This window comes from Brienomyrus brachyistius, unplaced genomic scaffold (genome assembly GCF_023856365.1).
Source record: "Brienomyrus brachyistius isolate T26 unplaced genomic scaffold, BBRACH_0.4 scaffold84, whole genome shotgun sequence".
NCBI classification, from domain to species: domain Eukaryota; kingdom Metazoa; phylum Chordata; class Actinopteri; order Osteoglossiformes; family Mormyridae; genus Brienomyrus; species Brienomyrus brachyistius.
The window spans coordinates 538159-548223 of NW_026042359.1; the positions used below are offsets into that span (position 1 = coordinate 538159).

At 40.5% G+C, this 10065-nt stretch overlaps 1 long non-coding RNA gene across 2 annotated transcripts; it reads left to right on the top strand.

The window, feature by feature from the left end:
• Nucleotides 1-5404: 5404 nt before the first annotated feature.
• On the top strand, nt 5405-10065 carry LOC125727002 (uncharacterized). 2 transcript variants are annotated; one of them, XR_007388493.1, is made up of 3 exons: nt 5405-5588; nt 8117-8668; nt 8766-10065. It is a non-coding gene; the product is annotated as an uncharacterized LOC125727002 (long non-coding RNA). The 2 variants fall into 2 exon arrangements; XR_007388492.1 differs by lacking the exon at nt 5405-5588 and having other exon boundaries at nt 5602-8306; nt 8534-8668.

The following is a 10065-nucleotide window of genomic DNA, read 5'->3' on the forward strand; positions in this document are numbered from 1 at the left end:
ACACATGGTTCAGAAGCCTCCTACCCCACCTTACACCAGCCACATGGACACCATCTGTCCAACTGGGCAACCTCAGCGTCTTGTGCCTCCTGAAACGCCACCTCAGTTTCTTCTTCTTCCTCACATCCTTCTTCCTGAATGGTTTCCAGCCATGATCTGCCTCCTTGTGACACAATAGATCCAAAAGTATTCCCTCTACTTTTCTCTCCTTCTCCCTTAACCTCCTCCACATTCACTCCTACCTCACATCCATTCTCCTCACCTCCATTTACCATATGCATTCCATTCATACCAGCCTCCGCCCCCTCCATCTCACCATTGGAGGCCCCTTTCTGATACCTCCACATTTTCCCAAGTAGCCCTTCCCAATCCCTCCTTATCCCCCCCAACCTGGACAGTGGGGGTGTCGCTCGTGAGCACTCCTCCACACTGTCTCCCCAGTCGATCACCTTGTCACACAGGTTCCAGGCATCCCAGTACTGGGTGTTGATCCAGGCAACCGCTGTCTGAATTTGCTTTCTGAGGAGTAAATGATAGATAGTTAACCAACTATTTACAGTGATAATTAAATGAATAAAGACCAGACAGATCTTCAACCATAAAAAAACAGTTGCTATAATTATTATAATCATGGGAGTAAATTTCATTTAACAGTACGGGGGGACAATAAATATAACATTTCTCATAAGCAATTTTTGAAGGGGACACAAATAATACAGTCAAATTGTACTTATGAAGATTTGTCCTCACAGTGAAAAACATTACTTCTGTCATTACTATTGTAGCAGGGAGACTGTGTCATTATGCTTATTTTCAAAGTTTTTCTCAGGTTAAATGACAAAGCAGATTTTTCTTCAAAACTATTTATTGCATTTTTTGTTATGTTGTTTACGGTCAAGCCATCAACATACAATAAAATTTAAACATGACTATTATTGTGAAAAAGATATCACATAAGTAATGTTTTGCATCAAAATCAACAATTAAATAATCAATTTACAGTAACTGTTCTATGCAAAAAAGCCATCTGCAATTTAAAGCAAACTTACATTAATGAATAGACACTAAACAAAAGTACCAAATGTGTTTTTCCTGGTATCACTGGGCCCCACAAACTCTTGGCATATGTTGTTTATGTTAAAGTTGTCCAGCTCGTCTTTCTGCATATTGCAGACTAACAGACTGTTAAGTCCATCTTGGCCCATAGTAGCCCTTAGCCACGTCTTTAGTCTGCGCAATGCACTGAAGCTCCTCTCAGCTTCACATGAGGACACTGGAACCACCAACAAAATTCTGACAAGGACCTCAATCTGGTCAAACAAGCCTGAAGGGCCAGTGCTTTGGACAGGATCTTAGTCCGTATTCAATAAGCCTTTAGGTGAAAGGAGGTGTAAGAATGAGGATCTTTCCCCTTTTTAAGCATGAGAAATATTAGCTTGGGCAAGAGGTTCAGGTTGTTGAACATGTCCAATAGGAGAGAGGACAACTGGGGCCATAACTTTTTATAGAACTCTGAAGGAAAGCCATCAGGTCTGGGACATTAACCACTTTGCGAAGCAGCCGCCATGGTGGTCAGTTCAGTTACAGTGATAGTGACATCTAAATCATTCACAGCCACACATTCCTATGAAGGAATGGCTAAATCCCTAAAGAAACTATTGAACTCTAGACAACAAGTGAGAGGAGAAAAGCTTGAATGCATTATTCATTTCTAGAGGATTTGCTCGTAATAATGAGACCTTGTTTGCATCAGTAGTTCAGCAGTATGTTGAGACACTAGAAATTCATACTCTGCTTGTATCGTTAGATGCTCCTTATAAACATCAGCAGATGGGGAGAAACATATCAATTGTGAAGATCTGCTTCACGCTGTGTTAAATATGCCATCTTCTCCTTCCACAGCTCTCTATCATTGCTTACATATCAGATAATCTGCCCACTAGTATCGGTCTGCAAGGTTTCCAGCGATATGGAAACAAATACATCTGGAGATTTATTTAAAGAAAGAAAATTGGCAATTTGTTGTGAAATAAAATCAACAACGAAAGCAACTGAGTGTTGAACCGTCAAGGACACCATGTTCTAACAAAATTTTCGAGGAGACTGGAGCATGATCTGAGAAAGCTATTTTATCATAGCTACTCAGATATTGAGCAAGAAGTCTCTTATCAACTGCTCTTATCGACAATAGATAAACTATAGTGAGATGTTGGATATTTAAGTTATTTAATTTGTATGTTGATATTTTTTGCAGTCTGATTGAAAGATAATTCATTGCAGCTCTGAAGATAATTCTAAAGGTTCTAAACAAAAATAAATAAAAGACATTCCTTCCTTTGTTAAAAGGTTCTAAACAAACTGAAAACAACCCATTTGTTGTTACAATCGTCCTTAGTAATTGCTCATCCTGAATATAATTGTTAAAATAAAAGCAATACAAGTCTTTATTCCACTTTGTCATTTTTAAAATTGAAATACTGTCAAACAGAGATTCTAACTATGAACAAAAAACATATAATTTTAAATTTGAATTAAGCATATTTGCAAAAAAAATGTACTGTATATGAAGAATCGTTTTGGAATCGGATCGTGGATCCCAGAATCGTAATTGGATCGGATCGCAAAGTACCTAAAGATTCCCACCCCTAAGTGACAGTCACATAATGTTGGTGGGCTTGAGAGGTCTGGTGTGCTGTACATTTTTCAGTGGCTTTCTTCCAATTTCTAAAGCCTGTGCTAACGAAAGCGGCATCAGGTCTATGACCTAAAGAGGACTGGTTTGAAACACCTTTGCTGAAGTAAAAACATAACACCCCTTACACTGATGGACTTTCTCTTGAAATGTCAATGACTTCTTTGAAAACATTTGTTTTTCGATACACTAGGGAGGTAGTTGTGCAGGCACTGAGATCTAAACTAAAAACTGTGCTCCCTGTGCTGCTGCTGGCAATATCATCTCTTTGTTCTGCTGTCTCCGGCTCCCTCCCTGGTTCTGAATCTGCCCCTTCCTCTACTCTCACTGTCTCAGAACAGACTGACTCCTAAAGCAGAAATAATGCAGGAAAAGATGTTTTCCATACTCATAATACTCAACTTGTTTACATTACACTTGTTAAATTGACAGATCATACTGTAAATTGGTGAGCCTGTGATGTTCATCTACTGAACAGCCACAACTCAGAAAACATTAAAGAAATTGTTCATCCAAAAAAAAATTCTGTCCTTATCCCTTCAATAAAAGCACAACACACTTACCTGACACTGTACATCTGAATGACCCTGCTCTACCTGTCCCTCAATAATTTCTGTCTCCTTTGCCTGCGATTGATATTGTGACATTAGTATTGTCATAAGTACCCATTCTTAAAGCCAAATTGCCATAATATGTGAACTTTTCGTTTCGTTACTTGGCGTTTAGGTGCACTGAAAAATGTTCCTATGTCCATTTTCCTTTTCTCTGTCATTTTACCTAGTCTATGACACTGCAAGGCAAGGCGAGTTTATGCTGTAGCACATTTCATACACAATGGTAATTCAAAGTGCTTTACACAAAGAAAGTAAAACTAACATAAAATAATCACAACAATAAAAACAAGGAATTAAAAAACGTTTCAATTTGTATTTAAAATGAATTAAGACACTTAAGAACAGAATAGAAACTGATTATACAAAAAAATACAGTGGGGTCAGTTTGGACGTAGCACAGTGCTCATTTAGTAAATGCACAGCTAAACAATATGCTAACTGTGGCCGTTAATGTTAAGTTAATATTATGCCAAGTCGTCACAAATAAAACAATGCATTGGAAACTGCTTTGGCGCGTTAGTTGCAGTGCACTATGGAACAAGTTATTGTAAACAAGCGAACGTTAACTACACAAGTAATATTTTAGTCGCTAATATATCAAATTCATGGGAAATTACATCGGTAATCAGCATTTTTTGCCGAAACTAATTTATGAATGAGTATGCATTAACTACATTAAAGATAATCTCTTTATTTAAAGTGAATAAAATACCCTACTTACTGGAATTCAACGTTAATAGATCCGCAGCCACACACCTGACTCGTGTGTGTAGAGTAGGTGAGATGAACTGGGAAAGCAGGCAGCGGGCCAAACCACTGTGAGGAAGGGGGGGGGCGCAACTGTTTCTAAATGCATTATTTGGGTTTGTTTTATTTTCTACTTACACAATTATTTTAGGTATACGTATATATATTTTTCATAATAGAGAGTGCGTTTTTTAAAATAATTTATTGGGGGGGGGACAACTCTCGGATGGGGGGGCATGTTCCCTCCGTCCCCTCCGCGATTTACGCCCATGATTATAATGAGTAATTGTGGGGTTTATTGCTTCCGTAGGATAAGCGGTTTGGAAAGTGGATGGATGGATGGATGGATTATAATGAATAATTGTGGGGTTTATTGCTTTCAGGATAGGCTCCGGACACCCCGAGACCCAGTAAGATAAGCGGTTTGGAAAATGGAAATTGTGGGGTTTACAGAAAAAAAAACTGTGCTGGCGATTATAACTAACATGGAATAGGAAACAACAGCGCTCCACAAGTGAAAACCCAGATGAATGCTACTGAGAACTGTGTTAACACTGATGAAACTAAGAGTATTTTTTTAATTCTGTGCAACATTGTTTTTTTAAAAATGCAATAGTCAGCTTGAAGCATTTACCTTATTACGAAAGCAATGCCCCAAATTACTTAAACATTTTAGGTAAACATTTTACCATCCATTACCGTAAGGGTTCCCAGCCCCCGGTCAGTGTACCGGTACAGTCCGCGCTCAGTGCTCAGGGGGAGGCGGGCTGTGCCTACCGTCCTGTTTATTACGGGTTCGCGCCGTATTAAAAAGAAAACTGTCTGTATTGTTTAGTGCCGGATTTCCGTTCGCATAGCCAATCTCCCACCATTCCGCATATTTCATCGTGGACACCCCGGCAAATTACACCGCCGTTTTAGGGATCAGTGACATTTTTTGAAGTTTGGGAAGATTTTACTAACCAAATAGCTGTCTATCATCATCACTTCGATATAAGAGCACCCCCAATAAAAATAAAGACCACAAGTTTTAATGACATTAAAAACATGCAATAATTTTATCGACATGTACTACATTAGTATAGTATAAAAGAGTAAATAATCAAAGTAGCATAATATAATTTGAAGAATAAAAGGAAATTTTGGAGAGCTAACAAACTGCTCAATTGAGCGCCATTTTCATTCGTAGAGTTTGCTGTGCTGCAAACGGTAAAGAATATTTACGTTGTTTCTATGGAAACTACTCCCACTGTCCGCTTAACATTAATGTAATAGTACGTACGTTGAAATTGGCTAATGAGTTGTATTACGCTACGTGCGTATTACGTCATAACTCTTGCGTAACGTCCATTTAACCGGGGAATGTCGAAGACGTGCTATGTAGTTCAGATGTAGAAAGTTCTACGTTTCTTTTAAATGTTAAAAGAAGTTTCATAAAAACAAATTGTATAGCGAATGTTCAGTACAATAGGAAGCGTTATTTTATTCAAGCAAATGGAGCTGAGGCATAATATTTAAAGGAATGTTATTCAAAGGTAATAAGCTTCCACCACACTGCAGCTTAAATACACGCGTAATGAGGCAAAATACCGCTTTCTTAAATTAATTACATGATACGTGAATGTCCTGCTTTGTCTTCCAATAAGATAAGCTCGGTGGCTATAAAAACTCATACATTTAGCTGATACAAATTAATTTTGTACTTTGGAAAAAAAAAGTAGCTGATTTTTGGCTTGTTGAGGCTTCTACATATGACAAACCACAAGATGGCACTGCCTGAGCAGGCTTTTAGAAATGTCCTGGAGTGCCACTAGCAGGCAAGCAAGTTACTTTGCAAGTTCTAGAGCACAGCAATGGTGTTTGACATTCTGTTAGCTATATACGCAGGGATGGATATAACTGGTAAGCAAGTACGCATTCACCTTTAAAAGCGATATGTGCAGCAATCGGTTGTTGTAACAGTGTGAATTCGTACGTACTTTATGTGCATTTGCGGCGATATGACAAGAAATTACCGTGCATTTTAACCTTTAATTTTCCTTACTTCTTTATATTACGTTTTCTCTGCTTTATTTCAGTCAGTCTAACATATTGCGCCACAGCCTTCAAACCGAATTTTCATAGCAGACTTCAGTTAGGAGTACGCCTTAGTAATGATTAACCTGGGACTCACCAGGGAGGTGTGGGGGGATACTATTGTAAATTGCTTAGTTTTAACTATAACAGCCTTAATAATCCTATTAAACACTGTGAAATACTGCAATACCTTTATCACTGAAGGGCTCGTATGATGCTCTTTCAAGAAACTCATTTTAAACCATCAGACGACAGAGTTGTGGATGGACAGATCACATCTATCATTCTACAGTCTTTCTGCTGTAGAGCAAGGGATGTAACAATATTGTTGCATACATCTATTCCCTTTGTTCTTTGCATATCTGATGTGGATTCCCGATCCAAATGGGAGATCTGTCATAATTACTAGTTTATTGTTCATTACACCTGTACTATTGGTTAACGCATGTGCTCCTAATTGCGATGATATTTTCTTTAAGCGTCTGCTCTCACTGGTACCTGATACCTCTAAATATCACCTTATCTTGGGGAGTGATTTAAATTGTCGCTTTAATCCAAAATTAGATCATCCATCCCCCAAGATAGCTCTGCCTTCAAAATCTGTCGAAATGATAAATTCTTTTACCAAAGAATTTAATGTGTCAGGTGTTTTCACAATTCTTTAATCCCACTCGAAAAGAGTATAGTTTTTTTCTCTCAGATTCATCACACGTTTACCCAAATTGACTATTTCTTAGTTGATAAGACTTCTTGCTCAATATCTAAGTAGCTATGATAAAATAGCTTTCTCAGATCATGCTCCAGTCTCCTCGAAAATTTTGTTAGAACATGGTGTCCTTGACGGTTCAACACTCAGTTGCTTTCTTTGTTGATTTTATTTCACAACAAATTGCCAATTTTCTTTCTTTAAATAAATCTCCAGATGTATTTGTTTCCATATCGCTGGAAACCTTGCAGACTGATACCAGTGGGCAGATTATCTGATATGTAAGCAATAATAGAGAGCTGTGGAAGGAGAAGATGGCATATTTAACACAGCGTGAAGCAGATCTTGACAATTGATATGTTTCTCCCCATCTGCTGATGTTTATAAGGAGCACCTAACGATACAAGCAGAGTATGAATTTCTAGTGTCTCAACATACTGCTGAACTACTGATGCAAACAAGGTCTCATTATTACGAGCAAATCCTCTAGAAATGAATAATGCATTCAAGCTTTTCTCCTCTCACTTGTTGTCTAGAGTTCAATAGTTTCTTTAGGGATTTAGCCATTCCTTCATAGGAATGTGTGGCTGTGAATGATTTAGATGACACTATCACTGTAACTGAACTGACCACCATGGCGGCTGCTTCGCAAAGTGGTTAATGTCCCAGACCTGATGGCTTTCCTTCAGAGTTCTATAAAAAGTTATGGCCCCAGTTGTCCTCTCTCCTATTGGACATGTTCAACAACCTGAACCTCTTGCCCAAGCTAATATTTCTCATGCTAAAAAAGGGGAAAGATCCTCATTCTTACACCTCCTTTCACCTAAAGGCTTATTGAATACGGACTAAGATCCTGTCCAAAGCACTGGCCCTTCAGGCTTGTTTGACCAGATTGAGTTCCTTGTCAGAATTTTGTTGGTGGTTCCAGTGTCTTCATGTGAAGCTGAGAGGAGCTTCAGTGCATTGCGCAGATTAAAAACATGGCTAAGGGCTACTATGGGTCAAGACAGACTTCACAGTCTATTAGTCTGCAATATGCAGAAAGACGAGCTGGACAACTTTAACATAAACAACATATGGTAAGAGTTTGTGGGGCCCAGTGATACCAGGAAAAACACATTTGGTACTTTTGTTTAGTGTCTAGTGTGATGGTGTCCATGTGGCTGGTGTAAGGTGGGGTAGGAGGATTCTGAACCGTATGTTAGGCCTAGTGCACTTATGGATTGTGCTTGTTTGTTATAATGAAATAAGCTTATAAACTAAACACAATATATTTTAAAGGTACATGTTTACATCAGTATCTACATGGAAAGGGAGCAGACACAGGAAAAAGGTATTGAAGACCCTTGATATGATATTGCTGTTTTTGATTTAGATTCCAAAGTTAACCCTTTATTTAATTTATCCCTTTTCCCCAAGTAGAACGCTGCAATAATCTTTATTATTTTGCTTTGGAGTCGGAAATCACTAGGTAAGTTAATCGATTGTATGTGTTTTAACTACTAGACAGATGTTTAATTTATTAAACTTAATTTAAAATTAATTTATTGTCTTTTTTAAATTAAAAACAGGAACCCTCGTGGACCAAGACTTGAGGGCATTTGTACAATCCACCTGTACAACTTAAACTGGTTCTGCAGTCTTTTTCTCCCCACAGCCTCTGCTTGTTCCCTTCTTCTCTTTCTGTCTTCCCTCCAGGAGAGCTCCTCAGGCATCTCCAGCCTATAATTCCTGGGAAATGCCACCTGCCACCCATCCTTGGAAGCGTCGCCCATTCTCAGGATCTCATACGTCACCATTCATCACAGAGTCACAGCGCTTGCAGACATCTGGGTAAAAGGAAAAGCCCATTTTTTAAAACTTACACGTTAAATTTTCCTCTAATTACCATTTTATTTTTTAAAATTTCATTATGTTTAATTACATTTAGTATGGATTAAGGCACAGTCAGCCTGGATTAAGGCATCACCAGCCTGGCATCAGACTCTCCGGACAATGCCAGCCCAGAGGGGGCTGACCTGGAGGACATTCCCCCGGAGGACATGGAGTGGGAGCCTCCAGGTCTTGCCCTGAGTCCCACTCCGTGGTGTCAGCCCCGTGGCCAAAGTTTCCCCAGCCGAGGAGGCTATCGCCGCGACAACGGCAGGGTCAACGGAAATCCAGTCGTGGGCTCAGCTCCGGGAGGAAAAAACGAGGGTATGCTACCCAGACCTGCCTCCTGATCCAGGCTTGGTCCAAGATGGTCTTTCAGGGTATCCCATCCAATGGTTCCCAAAAGGAACCACCTCCGGTCTCCTCATGGCGCTGGTACTGGCCTGTGTTTTTGTTTTGCAGGGTCCCTGGTTTGGTCCAGTTCCTGTCCTGCCTGACCCTCGACACCCTCCGACTCTGCCAACCCCTCGCCGTCTACCGATGCTGTTCTTCCCTCGGCTGCCGCAGACGAGTGGAGCTTCTACAGACCCAGACAGGATTCCAAAGGCCCCCCTGGCCGTGACCCTTCTGCGGCACCCCGGAGCCCATCAGAGGCCCTGAACTGTTCACTTTACCTCCCATGCTACCTAGTGTCTTGCCCCTCCTAATACCTCAGTCTTTGGTCTGTAGTCTTGCTTCCCCGTGGCTCTCCCTGGTTTCACCTCTTAGCCTGATTTCACTGTTCCAGCCCCCACTCCAGTCACTCTTGCTTCCCGCTTTAGGTTCCCCTCTCCTGGCCATATTATTGTTGCACTGGTTCCATTGCTTGCCTGTCTTGTCTGGTTGTGTCCTGCCTTGTCTGTCCCTGTGCCATCTTTGGTCCTTTTGATGCCCAATCCCTCCCTTTTGTCTCCTTCTACTGTGTCCTTTGTTCCCACTTACCCACTGACACCCACTGTCTGTCTTTTGGTCCATAGTCAGCATCCCTGTTGGATTACCTGGCCTGTCATGAGTTGTGTCCTGGGGGTTAGTCTCCCCTGTTGTCCTTGGTTTTGCCCTGGTCTGTGTGTCCCCTTAATGATGCCCTTGTACCCGGAGGGCACAGGATTGGGAGGGGGGCGTTTACTGTCATGTCTTGCCCATTTAGTCAACCTTCCTCCCCTTCTGTCAGTCACTATCAGCTTCCTTGTGTTTTCCCATTCCTTAGTCTGGTAAAGTGCCCAGTCTTATCTTCTCCAGTTGTGTCCTTGTCTGTTTGCGTCTCTGTGCCCAAACCTGCCTGTCAATAAAACTCCCCACGAAGGGGATTCTGCCCTACA